Consider the following 15,000-nt stretch of genomic DNA (forward strand, 5'->3'; position numbering starts at 1 on the left):
ATTCCATACCTTCGCATAACAGACTTTTCAAGCATTTGGGGCTGTATTTCCCAGGGTCTGTAGTCACACCTCATTTGTGGAGAGGGGTGACTGTAGCAGTGCACAAATTCAGTAGAGACAAAGCCTGAGATGAGGCTGTGCTTGAACAGGGCACACAGGTGAGGTACTAGATCACTAGTTCATGTAGAACACAGCCAGGGATATTGTCAGGTCCCATAGAAGCTGTATTCTTGGCCTTGGACAGTGGTGTTATAACCTGTGCTACAGTAATACTGGGTGTCTAGCAGTGTACTGATATTGTGATTGGTCCTTTGGGGGGGGGGGGGTGAGAGAGGTAAAGTTTGCACTCAAAATGCCAGTCCGTATATTGTCATTATTTGCTGGTTCAGTCTGGGAGGTACCAATTTCCAGTAGCTCAGAACAAATCTTGGTATTGCCATGGAGATTCTTTACATAACTGTATGAGGCCTTGTGGTTGTCTTTACTATGTGCTCCAATTCTGTTCTCACAGCTAACTTTGTAGTATTTGATGAGGGATCTCAACTTTTAATTGAGTCTGATAAGGGTTTATTTCTAGTCTTGGGACTTCACCTTAGTCCATATCAGTTCCCTCCTTCTGTTGTACAGTTTCTTTATGGCAGGGAACTACCAGGTCATCTTCCTTTTTTTGGAGGTGAGGGTCCTGGTTGTATTGGGTATGGCGGTATTCATGCTTTTGTGTACATGTTCATAGTGCATTGTTGTTTGATTTAGCTGTCATGTAACTAGTCTCCATTTGCATGGCTCCTGTGAGTTTAGCCACATCTGTTTTTATGAGGCCATACTTAGCTTTGGAATGGCTTTTCATTGTGGTTACCTGTGCAGGGGGGGGGGGGGTGAGGGCTGTTGATTTCCAAAGGTGATTAATTTGTGTTCAGATATAACAAGAGAGGAGTTGACTATTGGTGTAGAGCAACAGTCACCCATGTTAAGAAGGACCAGGTCAATGTGATGGGCATGTGCATCGGTACATGGGTAGCTTTCCCAGTTAATGGTGGGGTAGTTAAAGTCAACCAGTATGAGAGTGTTAGGTTGGATGCTAACATTCTACAGAGTGTTTATGGACATGGAGTGTGAGTCTTGGGACATGTTTGGGGACGTATAGCAGGCTACAACCTGAACCATTGTCTTACCCAATGTTAGCTATGCCTGCAGGATCTGTAATGCATAATGTTGGTCTACCACTCTGGAGGTGTGTGCATCCTTAATGAATATGAAAATACCACCACCTTTGGAGTTTCAGTCGAGGCTCTGCAGCTAAAGGTTGTGGAATGAATTATCGGCTGGTATTGCTGGGGTGCTTCCTTCTGCCTTTAAGCAGGTCTCTGATACAGCACAGATGCCATTGTTCCCCATTTTAAGGAATACTTACAATGAGTGCATTTTCAGATTTAGCATTCTAGTGTGCAGCAGCATGATCCTCTGATTGTATGACTTTGTAGCTGTCATATATTTCTGTATATTTATGTATACATATACATATATTTATATATATATATATATATACTACTTCTCTATAGGTGCCCGTACATCCGACCAACCACACAACTGTGCACGGACCATAAACATACCCTACTAACTCCAGCACTCGTTGTAAAAGGTATATCCAAAATCCAATGGCCAAAGATGCGATCAGCAACACTTTTCTTCTAATTTTATTAATTATCCATTCATGATGGCTTCAAACTGCCACAATTCCTGGTACAACAGACAGGTTTCACCATATAGGCATCATCAGTGTTCACAGTACCCGGATAAACTTGCCGTACATTTAAATTACATTTTTGAATGCCCATTTAAAGACGTATACCTATATAATAACAGCAATAGCTTAAACAGGCATATTTAAACTACATATATATCTATATTGCATAAACATCCACAAACCAGCTATCCAAAATATATTGAAAACAATAGAACTCTTACATATTGATGGAAAAAATATGACATTAGGTTCAAAAACTTTCATTCAGCCCTGGTTTAAATAGGGCACCCAATTTCAAGATCCACATTTTTTTCTTTTTTATCCAAAATTCTATGCTTTTGTGACATAGTCAAAAATTCACTTAATACTCTATCTATCCCTACATAAATAAAATGTGCACTTTTATGTTCTAACTAATGTTTATATAAAGCACTTCACGTTCTTTTACAATTTGTGTCACTGACATGTAATGCTATTCTATTTTTAAAAATCCTGGACGTTTGTCCTACTTAAAAGGCTCCGCATCTACATATCACCATGTAAATTATCCAGCTCGTATTACATGTAATTAAACTTCTAATGTCAAATACTTTAATAGTATTAGGAGAAGTGAAAGATTTAGTTTTTGATACTATTTTACAGTATATACAATTGCCACAAAACATACCACCCTTCATGGTTTCTCTAAGTGGTTTTCTATCCATGAAAGAAGATTTTTTATGCTTATTTAGGTATTCGCCTATATTCTTTCTCTACGATACCCAAAACTACATTGGTCACCTACTATTTGATCAAAGTATGGATCATTTTTTAAAATCGACCAATGTTTTTGTATAACCTGTTTGATTTTAAAAGTATTAGTACCATATGTAGTAATGAATCTCATAGTAAATGTCTGTATTTCTTTTTTGTCATGATTACCACTCAGTAATTTATTCCTATCTTGCATTTTATCATATTCAAGAGCACCCGTAATTAGATTACTATCATAGCCTCTGTGTATAAACCTCACATGCATATTTGCTGCCTCTTTATTAAACACCTGTTCATCACTACATAGGTGTTTCAACCTTGTAAACTGTGCCTTTGATATATTTTCAGTTATATGTCTAGGATGGCAGCTGTTCGCCTCTAATAGTGAATTCTTAGTAAAATGTTTTCTATATATACTAGTCTTAACTGTTCCATCTAATAATTTGGTAATATTAACATCCAAAAAATATATGGTAAATTGTTCAATCTTGCTAGTGAAACGTATTCCAAAAGTATTGTTGTTTAGATATTCATTAAACTCATACCATTTTTCAGCTGTCCCTATCCAGACACACCAACAATCATCTAAAAATCGTCGCCACATGTCCATATATTTTTTATATATATTCTTGTCATTGTATATCATCCTAGCTTCTAAATAGCCCATAAAAAGGTCTGCATAAATGGGTGCAAAATTTGTACCCATAGCAGTACCTTTCATCTGCAGAAACCATTCATTTTTATACATAAAGTAATTATGCTCCAAAACCATACTCAACATTCTGAGTAGAAAATCTATTTGGGCTTTAGTATAAAGACCAGAATATTCAGCCCAATAGTTAACTGCAGCCAGGCCCATTTTATGAGGGATACTGGTATACAATGACTGAACATCAAGAGTACACAAGTATGCATGTGAGGGAACTCTTATATCATCCATAAGTCTCAAAAATTCAGTACTATCTTTGATGCGGGCTCTAATCAAAGGTAGTAAAACCTTAAGTTTATCCTCTAGATACATAGATAATGGCTCTATCAAAGAGCCCCTGCTGGACACTATAGGTCTACGTGGGGGATTTAAAATAGTTTTATGTATCTTAGGGAGTATGTAAAATGTAGGCGATACCATTTCAGATACTAATAGTTGTTGATGAATATCCATAGTTAGCATCCCTTTATTAACTGCATCCTCCAAGAATGCATCTATGGTAGCTTTAAATCCATTACTAGGATCAAATGGTAACCTCATATATGAAGTATGATCATTCATTTGTCCTAAAACTTCTTTGTCCTAATCTTTAGATTCCCATATAACTATTGTCCCACCTTTATCAGCTTTAACTATCATTAACCTATCGTCATCCTTTAGTTTATACAAAGTATCCTTTTCTTGTTTATTCATATTATTAGTGTAATTTCTAAATATTACATCCTGATTGTTGTGTAGTTCACTTAACACACGCTCTTCAAACATCTTCACTACTGGATGATAAGGGGCTGAAAAGTAGATTTTTTAACCTTAAATCCACTAGGTGGTGTTTTTTCACCTTTATCATTAAAGAAAAACCTTAAATTTAAAGAACAACAGAAGTTTTTAACATCAGCAACAACAGACACGTGATACAAAAAATGTAGGTACATAATTCAAACCTTTATTAAGCACATTTCTCTCATTTTTAGTCAAAATATTAGATGTTAAATTCACTATCAAATCATTTTCATTAGACACATTATCATGTGAAATTAAATCAACAGTTTGTTCCTGAATTCTTTCTCGATATTTCCACTTTTTATGCTTCTTTCTCCCTCTTCTAAAGGGCCCTTAGTATGTTTCATATCAGGAGAAAAAATGTCCCCATGTTCAATCACATCTACATCTGTGTCCGTTGGATTTGAAGAAAGTTCTGATGTACTAGAGTCACCCTGAATAGTGCTAACTACTGTGTCTCTTCTCAAAAACGAACGTGCCCTCTTTCTTTTAACCACTTGCTTCTTATCTTTTTATCTGTATTAAAATGTACCATCCGTTCTTTGTTTCCAAGTATACATAACCCCATTTTTCAAATCATTTACATCTCTAGTATACGTCTTCATTTTCCGCTTCTGTAATTCCTTTTCATAGTTTTCCATCTCTTGTTTATATTTATTATTTCTTGTAACAAAGTTACTATCATTACTAAACTTTTGTAAATGTTCATAACTTTCATTCACATTTTCTGTGAGTAATGCCAAATGATTGTCATAGTACTCTATTAACAGTTCCAAAAACATTTTGGAAGATACTTTTTGTATCTCACACCATTTATTAATAAATGGCTCTTCATCTTGGCTCACCCCCGGTTCTATATATACACGTAGGCCTCTTGGCGCTATACCAGCAGTTAAATAAGCTTTTAATAGTTTAATATGCCAGACATTATTTTTTAGTTTCTTGGTACACTCAGTCAAGCATTTAAAACTAGTTTCCATACCAGTTTCCATCATTGTTTTATTATGTACCTGCAAAAAGGATTCTTCCCCTCCAGAGAACAACATGACATCATCTTTATCAGAAGCCAGTCCATCCAAATACTGTCGCAAATTAAAGCCAGTTGCCATAGTCATCTGTACGCTTAATTCAAGCCAAAGTGATTATCATTTGTAATCCACACGCTTAGATAAAACCAAGCGAAAGTCAATTGTGTTTAAATCCACACGCTTAATGCAAGCCAGATAACAAAAAAGTCACCAGGGTCGAATAACAGCACTCTGCAAAAATACACTACTTCTCTATAGATGCCTGTACATCCGACCAACCACACAACTGTGCACGGACCATAAACATAACCCTACTAACTCCAGCAATTTTTGAATGTCCCATTTAAAGACGTATACCTATATAGGCGTTCAAAAATGTAATTTAAATGTACGGCAAGTTTATCCGGGTACTGTGAACACTGATGATGCCTATATGGTGAAACCGGTCTGTAGTACCAGGAATTGTGGCAGTTTGAAGCCATCATGAATGGATAATTAATAAAATTGGAAGAAAAGTGTTGCTGATCGCATCTTTGGCCATTGGATTTTGGATATACCTTTTACAACGAGTGCTGGAGTTAGTAGGGTTATGTTTACGGTCCGTGCACAGTTGTGTGGTTGGTCGGATGTACGGGCACCTATAGAGAAGTAGTACATATATATATATATATATATATATATATATATATATATATATATATATAAATATATGTATATGTATACATAAATATACAGAAATATATGACAGCTACAAAGTCATACAATCAGCGGATCATGCTGCTGCACACTAGAATTCTAAATCTGAAAATGCACTCATTGGAAGTATTCCTTAAAATGGGGAACAATGGCATCTGTGCTGTATCAGAGACCTGGTTAAAGGCAGAAGGAAGCACCCCAGCAATACCAACCGATAATTAATTCCACAACCTTTAGCTGCAGAGCCTCGACTGAAACTCCAAAGGTGGTGGTATTTTCATATTCATTAAGGATGCACACACCTCCAGAGTGGTAGACCAACATTATGCATTACAGATCCTGCAGGCATAGCTAACATTGGGTAAGACAATGGTTCAGGTTGTAGCCTGCTATAGGTCCCCAAACATGTCCCAAGACTCACACTCCATGTCCATAAACACTCTGTAGAATGTTAGCATCCAACCTAACACTCTCATACTGGTTGACTTTAACTACCCCACCATTAACTGGGAAAGCTACCCATGTACCGATGCACATGCCCATCACATTGACCTGTTCCTTCTTAGCATATATATATATATATATATATATATATATATATATATATATGTATGTATTTATTCACCTTTCTATATATATATATATATATATATATATATATATATATATATATATATATATATATATATATGTATGCATATATGTGGATATAAATGTGGATGTATCTCTCTCTCTCTCTCTCTCTCTATATATATATATATATATATATATATATATATATATATATATATATATATATATATATATATATATATATATATATGTGTGTGTGTGTGTGTGTGTGTGTGTGTGTGTGTGTGTATTATGTATAGATTTGTCCACATATATGCATCTCCATACATATATACATGTATATATAGAGTACCTGACTGATTCTACAGACTCCTTTCCCTGCTGTTGGATGACTGTATTAACTGATATGTTTGGAATGTCATCAGTATTTTGTAGGGCTCAGATGGTGTAATGGTACATTGGTTTGATCATAGTTTACAAGGCCCTGGGTCCAAGACTTGGCAGGCCTTATTATTTTGTTGCAAGGCAGAACAGTTCTGCTGGGGAGGAAGGGATAATGTCAATAATTAAAAGTGGTCCCTAGTTTGAGGATATAAAAACTTTGTAAATTTTTATTATGCTGTTTTCAAGTGTGACAGTGTATGAATTCTAGGAAGTGGATTTGTTATACTCATGCTTAAATTTACCATTTGACCTTCTCTATAATTCCGAAAGCATATACCGTATAGGTGTGTAAAGTGTAAATGTCTTATGTTGCTTGTAATGTTAATGAGCTGCAATAGACGAAGCAACGGGTGAAAGCTGTCCTGAATCTTTTAGCCCTCTTGCCTATAGTGTGTGTCCTCTGAGTCATACTCCAGCAGCAGTGGTTGAAAGATTTAAGTTTAATGTGCATGCTGTGATTGTCCACTCACTGATGTATGAGCTTTGCACAAGGATGCCTGTTTTAGTACAAAACAAACGTCAGGCATCTCAGAAGAATATATTTACAGATGCCAAAGGTAGATTGAATTTAGTGCCTGGAACACTTATCTGGATTTTTTGCCTGCTTAGGAGTGTATATTACACCTTATAACCTTAACCCTCTGTACCAGCTGTTAATATATACCAAGCAATTAATCAAATAGATAATTTGTAGCCTAACCTTCACAATTCCCACTTCTTGCTCCCACATCCATAAAAGATGTGAAGGGGAAGATCAGTGGTGAACTGATAGTTCCTCGTCCACAGAGCAAGCTTAGTTTTGAACAGAATAAGAGATCTACTTCTCTTCAAAGCTAATATTAACGTGTGTCATTATGCACTTAGGAATTACACTATGTGAACAGTAACTATACATCAGGTACACTAATTTCATGATATAGAATGATGATAAAGGCCAAACTATCAAAGAAGATGGGGTAATAGGTGCAATTGATCATGGAGCTGCCCTAAAAGATGGACTAGGAGTGGTATTAATAAAAGATCATGTAGTAGACAAGTGCTGCATTGATGACACCATGTGAATCATAAGGTGAGGTTCATAGTTTCATTATTTTATCATATGAGTAGTTTGATATATGTATTATGTTATGTGCAAGATACCCTGGATTGTTTAATTTGCAGATTCTTGAAATACAGATAAATCTTTTGTGAGTATATTTTAGAACATTTGCATAAGCCATTAAATGCATGTTGACAGAGTAGGGCAGTGGCAGAGAGTTTAACCCTAATATATTTGTACATCTCACAGTTGTGTAAAAAAGGAAAAAAAAATCTGCAAGAATGAGGCAAGTCTTATACATACAAAGACATCTATTATCTATAAAACTTTAGAAACTAGCTTCAGGGTTGTCCCCATACCTAACCTCCTAAGTATAATAACATCCCTCCCTGTAAAAGATAATTTACATAAATGTGTTCTACTATTCAAAACCTAGCTTTACTTCAGACACAGGAAAACTAAAGTGGCAAGAACAGTTTAAAAGTTTTCTTTTTAAACAAATTATGCATGTTCTATTTTGTCTGTTTCAGCTGCTTTATAGGATCATACCAAGTGTAAGCACAAATCAAAATATTAAAAAATAAAATGGTGAAAAAGATTGAAAGCTGAAGGTATTGCATTGCACAGCTAGTTTATGGAGAGTAAAAAAGATGGTAATTAGTGATCTTGTGATTACTATATTTGGAACATTGAGATAAAAATGATGTGGTTTCTGAGCACAAATTTATATAAGGGACAGCAATCGAAGGCCACTGTGTTTGGAAATACACTAGTGGGCTTCAAGTGTTGAAAATCAATCATGCTGTCAGAAAAGTCCTTTGCAGCAGATCTCTTAAGAAAATCATGAACTGTTTTCTCTGGTCAAGCCGCTGCCCTAAAATTTGAAAATAAAAGTATAATATGGCTTCTCACGCAATTTAGAAACAGTTAATCCTTTTGTTCTCATTAAACGAAATAGTGGTCTTTCTGAACTTTTAGGAAGTCCATAAAGAAATATTTAATCTAAACTGACACAAATAAAGACAAATAAACAAACAAAAATTCCTATCTAAACACAGTGCCAAAAAATCACGACTTCTACTTCTGCAACATGTTGAAGTGCCAACCTAAAAATCTCTGGCGAGGAGGGATGACTCTGCTATAATACACACATATATTTTAAACACCTTAACTACACTTGTCAGTAATTCTAGCAATCTAGTCAAATTTGCATGAAATGCTGTCACAAAACTAACTAATGACTATGGCATTCTTGTCCCCAGTGGAGCATTGAACAATGTATTTGCTTAACTCTGTCATGAACAAACAAATAAACATTACTTCTATGACAGTCTACTTTTTCAGATTTCACATGAAAATTCTGAGAAATAGCACTTTGCATAGCAATCAAATATTTTGTTCAAATCATAATGAATGGTTTTACCCCATGGGATGTTCAAGGTAAACATGCATCCATTAAATTCCATTCTTTTATAAAGTTAACATAATAATTAATTACAATTTTCCACCAGTATTAAAAACATATCACATTTTAAAACTCATGGAATCCACAAATAAATATGTATATCCATTTCCAACAAAGTAATAGAAATATACTACTTGAGCAATAATTTCTACATTTCTTGAGCAATTATGAATTAACATTCATTTAATAATCTGCCGTTCCTAATTTTTTGTCCCTTGTTGCCAATGGTATTGTATGACTCAATGCTTCCCACATTTTAACAGTTTTGCTATGAAAAGCTGACTTCCTGAAAGTCAACATTTCAAAAAAAGGGCAAAAAACTCCCTTTTTCTTGTTTTTTGCAGGGTGCAAGCCCCCTCACACTGCCCGCATTCCCCAAAATTATATCTACCTACTCCGTAGTTGCACTAACTTGAAGAAGGGAGAAATCTCTCTAAAAACTGAATCATTGCTGAAGCACAATAAGAACTTGTACTGGTAATGAGTTCCTATGGAGAAAAGCATTCGGCCTTAAGCCATTCATCTTTTTTTTTCTGCAAGCTGGTGATGCTCGAGTAATTTCTCCTCTAGCATGTGTAGGGAAGACCATTTTGATTGAGCTTTCAAATACTCAAGATTAGTACTTTGTGAACTGTTAATTTTATATGCACAAAAATTGTCTCATTTTTGATGTCATCTCCTGTTTTACACAGATAAATATAAATATAAATCTATAAATAATATAGAAAATATACACTGGCACAGTGGATAGCATTATTGCCTCACAGAAACAGGTTCCCCAGCTTGATTCTCAGATGAGGTGCCTTGTTTGCGGTGACTGCATGTCCTCCATGTGTTCGGGTGGGTTTCCTCCAGGCACTCTGCACATTCCAAAGACATGCAGTAGGTGGACTGGACACTCTAAATTGGCCATAGGTGTGAGTGTGCAAATGAGTGTGTGAACTATCGCAGAAGAGCAGGCCACCTGGTTGTATAAACCTTGGCTCAAAATGATTGTCACTGTTGAAGTGACACCCTGACCCAATGTGCAAAAATGGGAAAAAAGGGGATGTGGATGGATGAATGGATGGATATAAATATACAAATATATGTACACATATAATAGTGTGATACACTAATGGCAAAGGACCTGTATACTGAAAGGCATAATAGTGTGGTAAGACTGTTACACTGGGAATTATGTAAACATGAATTAGCTGAGAAGCACTGGAAACATTTGCCACAAAGTATTATAGAGAATGATAAAGTTTATATCACATGGGATCACCCATTACCAACAGTTCAAAAAATAGATGTGAGAAAACCAGATATAGTAATCCATGAAATTGTTGCACCCAGTGATTACTGTGTCTTACATAAGAGAGAGACACAAAGTCATAAATACCAGGATTTGCAGGCAGAAATGAGGGCAATGTGGAAGAAGGATATCCAGACAGTTCCAATAGTAGTAGGGGCAATGGGTTTCATAAAAAGGAATTTACAGTCCTATTTAGATATGCTACCGATAGATGTTAACTCCACATGAATTGCAGGAGTCAGTTCGGGGAATGCTGTAGGTGCTGCGAAGATCACTTTGGGCTAAAGTCAAAGATTGAAACAATACTAATTTCATGAACTTTAATCATACTTTGACTTAGGAATGGGGTCCATTCCCCTCATAGTATTAGACACCCCAAAAACCTGGAGAAATTAAAAGTGATAAAATATGCTGGTTCCTATAAAATTAAACTTGCCCATTGTTTATATTGCACTGCAATATTAATATAAACAATTTGAGACATCTCACATTTCTATGTGTCTATGGTATTCTCTTATCTTTACTTTGAGTTGCCAGTTTGTTTTCTCTGATAGTTAACTACATATATAAAGGATGCAATATATGTTCTATATGTAGTCTGACAGTTTGTGTAACGTGCAGTAACAACTTCCTTTTCTACTCTCAATGTCTTTGCTTGTTTTACATATCTGGAGACTATGAAATCTCCAGTTACATAACTGTTACATGTATCAGACCTTTTCTTCTACATATATTATAGAGATTTATTGATCTAACACTTTTTTTTCACTTCTGTATGTCACTATCAAATTTCTAATAACTGTTCTACTATAAATTGCAGAGCTTCATATTGCCATAGAAGACCATAATACATATTCTGAAAGTAAAGAATGCCATGGGAACAAAAGGGCATACATCTCAGAGTACCAAAGAGTAGATGTTCCACATGCAGACTTATTCCCTCAGCAGTAGCACAGTTGATGTTTGCTTTTGTGCTCTTCATGCCCTCCCGTCACTAAATAAAAGAAGGAAAGGACCACAGCAAAAGGTGGCACATCATAGTGTCATCAGTCAAAGTGGAAGGAAGTGTTTAAGCTTGAGATAATATACCTGGCATTCCTGAAGCTGTATACAAAACAGAAATAAGTCAGAAAGCAAAACTCATTCTCCTGATAGAGGGCTATAGCTGTCCCATGAAGAACCAGTCCAATAGTCATTCATATTAGACATGTGTGGACAAGATGACTGCATGTTTCAAGTGGAATGACACTACCCTCCTAACAGTGGAGAATGAGGAAGTTCTAAAGGTAATTGTCCATCACCATACCCTACCCGCAGGTGATCTCAGCATGACTTTCGGTTCGGGTGATCAGGCAGGAGGTGACCAAAACAACAGACCAATCAGAAAGGATTGTGGGCAGATGTGCATAAGTACCAGATGATGTGGCAGTACAGCTGCTTCCCCAAGGGATAATCCTTCAGTTTCTTTATAGATGCATCACATGGGGAATACAAACAGCTGCAGCCAGACCACTTCATAACCTGGTAGATGTGTCCATTAAAATTCCCCACTGTGGTCTAGGTATTTTCTGGTAATTTACATTGTGTGTGTGTGGGGGGGGTAACAACAGAACTTGTTAACAGCAGAGGGGGAATATTGGCTGTCTGGGTCAAAGTATGATATGGATAATGGATGAGACTTTCCAAAAGGAGCTGTTCGCAATCCATTGCCAAACTGTCAATGGGGATAGCATGAGGCATGGGCTCTTAGTATTTTGCCAGCATCAGCCTACATATGACTAACTGTTCAAGGTATAGCCAACAACTTTGGTGTTACAATCACCAGTAGCATGTTCTTTAGGATGTTGAGAGGACAGCACTGAATACTGTGAGAGATTCTTTCACTGGTGCCTGTCACATGGTCACCTCTTCCATCTGAGGCAGATCCTGTGGCACTGCATACAGCAGCTGGATAGTTCACTGTGGTATGCAGGTTGGTCACCCTCATCTGACATCTTCTATGTGGAAGGCTGCAAATATTTTCATTTTACCTACTATTTCATGTATCAAATGTATGTAATTTTTTTGTGGGGAGGTACTAATGGGAAGAAAAATCTGCATGAATGGCATCTGTTTTGTGAATTTTTATGTGTTTCATTGTATCCAGTTAAGTAACACATATCTGGCTTTTTTAAGGTAGGTCCATTTAATTAGTAGTTACAGAATTCATCATAGGATCATAGGAAGTTACTAGGCTAATGGCCCTGGGGTCTTACAAGCCTAGCCAAGTTACATCTTTATTTCCATGATCAGCAACTAATGCCCATGTCCAAGAGGGGCACAGGTGGAATCCCCGGGGTGAATTTATGGTTACCCATACAATCATCTAGAGTGCATTTGAAGAGGGCCAGTGAGGTGCTCTTTTTGACATGAAGTGGGAATCTGTTCCAAAGGTGTGATAATCTCTGGGAGACAAATCTGTCCCTTCAGCAGGTTATATTAATGTCACATATCATGTTGAGGTCTATAGAGCAAGTAACCTGTATACCGTTTGACTTGCTGATATGCAGCATTTCCAATAAAGCAGGGTCAGAGATTGTCTTATATGCAAGGCAGAAATCACCTCTGAGTAGTCTGTATGAAACAGAATAAAGTGACAGTGATTTCAGATGATCCACATAAGGCAGATGTTGAATACCTTGAATTGTCCTTGTGAGGAACCTTTGTGGTCTCTCCAATTGCTGCAAGTGCTGTGAAAGGTAAATACCAAAAGGGGTGTTATACTCAGTTATTGGCCTGATGAGGGAAGAGTACAGGAAGGTTATAACTTATTTGTTTCTGGAGGCAATGCCCTTAGTATGAGATGAGCAATATAGAATGCCCTTCTTACCACTGTGGATACATGGTGATCAAATGTAAGATTGCTGCCAACCTGTGTGCCCAGGTCTCTTACCACAGAGTGCATACTTAGGTGTTGCAATTGATGTGGTAGTTAGCAGAAACATCGCTCTTACTGAAAGGGATGATAATACATTTTTTTGCATTGTGTTTAAGGCCATGACTTTGGCACCAATCGTTTGTTTGTGTAAGATCACCTTGTAGGATGTTGACATCATTTGGAGATTCTATGACCCCCTCCTAGTTTGCAGTCATCAGCAAACTTTGTCAGCCAGAGACCTTTAGCTTTTGCTTGTACTTCAGAGAAATAGACTTCAAGAAGTAGAGGCCCCAGGACTGATCCCTCTGGAACACCACTCGTTATAGGTCTGCTGTTGGAGGTAGATTCCCCTAGTTTGACTATATGGGTTCTATCATTGAGCCTGTTAGTGACCCATCTAATGATATAAGGGTTGGTACCTAGCTGAGTGAGTTTGTCAATGATGCCTGAGTGAGAGATAGTGTTAGTAGCTCTGGTTAAGTCTAGGCAGGCTGTATGCACAGATTTCCCCTCATCCAGGGCATTGGTGACTGTCTCAAAAAAGTCCACCAGGTTTAACAGGCATGTGCTCTGTTTGAAAAATCCAAACTGAATAGGGTCAAGTGTTAGGAGATTACCTATATCTTTGTTGATAAGGTCCGTGATGATTCACTCCATGGCCTTGCAGATAAGGCTAGTCAGGCTAATAAGTCTGTAGTTCCCAGGGTCAGTGGAAGCACCACCCTTGTGCAAGGCTATAACGGTGATCGTTTCCCATTCAGCTGGGATGAAGCTAGTGCTTAGACTATGATTGAAAAGAGTACCCAATGGTGCTGGTAATTCTTGTTGGAGCCCAAGATGGATGCAGCCTGGGATGCTATCATGTCCTATAGATGCTGTGTTTTTGGCTTTAGAGAGGGCATTTATGACCTGCTCTTTAGAGATACAAGGTATGGGCAGGTGGTAGGGATGTCATAGGGTACGTGTGGTGGAGACAGGGAAGTGAAGTTTTCACAGAATTTGTTGGCCAACAGGTTAGTTGTTGCACTTATTATGGTCTAGATTATTGTATAGCAATTATCAGTGACTTCCTTACTATGAGGAACTTACATTTTTCCAAAACTGCCATTCCCACATGTTCTCTTGCTGAACCCTCAACTTGTTGTGTGCCATTTGTGCTATTTGTACATTTCACAGGGCTCTGACTATGTATGTGGACAAGTTGTTGTGTAGTATTTCCTACTGTGCAGTTTATGTAAAGATGCATTTGCTTGCAGCTTGTGTGTCTTGGTTTTCTAATATGATATAAATTGTTAGTTTGTGTTTCTTCTCTTGTACCAAGATGGGCTGCTGTTTTAAAGTAATGCTTACATTTGATCAAGATATTTGTCTATGATTCTGGTCAAATGACACCGAACTCCTTACCAACTACAACCCAGAAGGGCTGCTGAGGTCAGTCTGTATTGTAGTACTGTAGCTAGAAATTGGAAAATAATTTCTGTATCAGTCAGGTACATTCTCACCTTCATCTTTTCAAACTGTTGTCAAAATCCTTCCTCTCTGCCTTGTGCCATTG

This window comes from Protopterus annectens, chromosome 2.part0 (assembly GCF_019279795.1).
Source record: "Protopterus annectens isolate FY-2018-M chromosome 2.part0, PAN1.0, whole genome shotgun sequence".
NCBI lineage: Eukaryota > Metazoa > Chordata > Ceratodontiformes > Protopteridae > Protopterus > Protopterus annectens.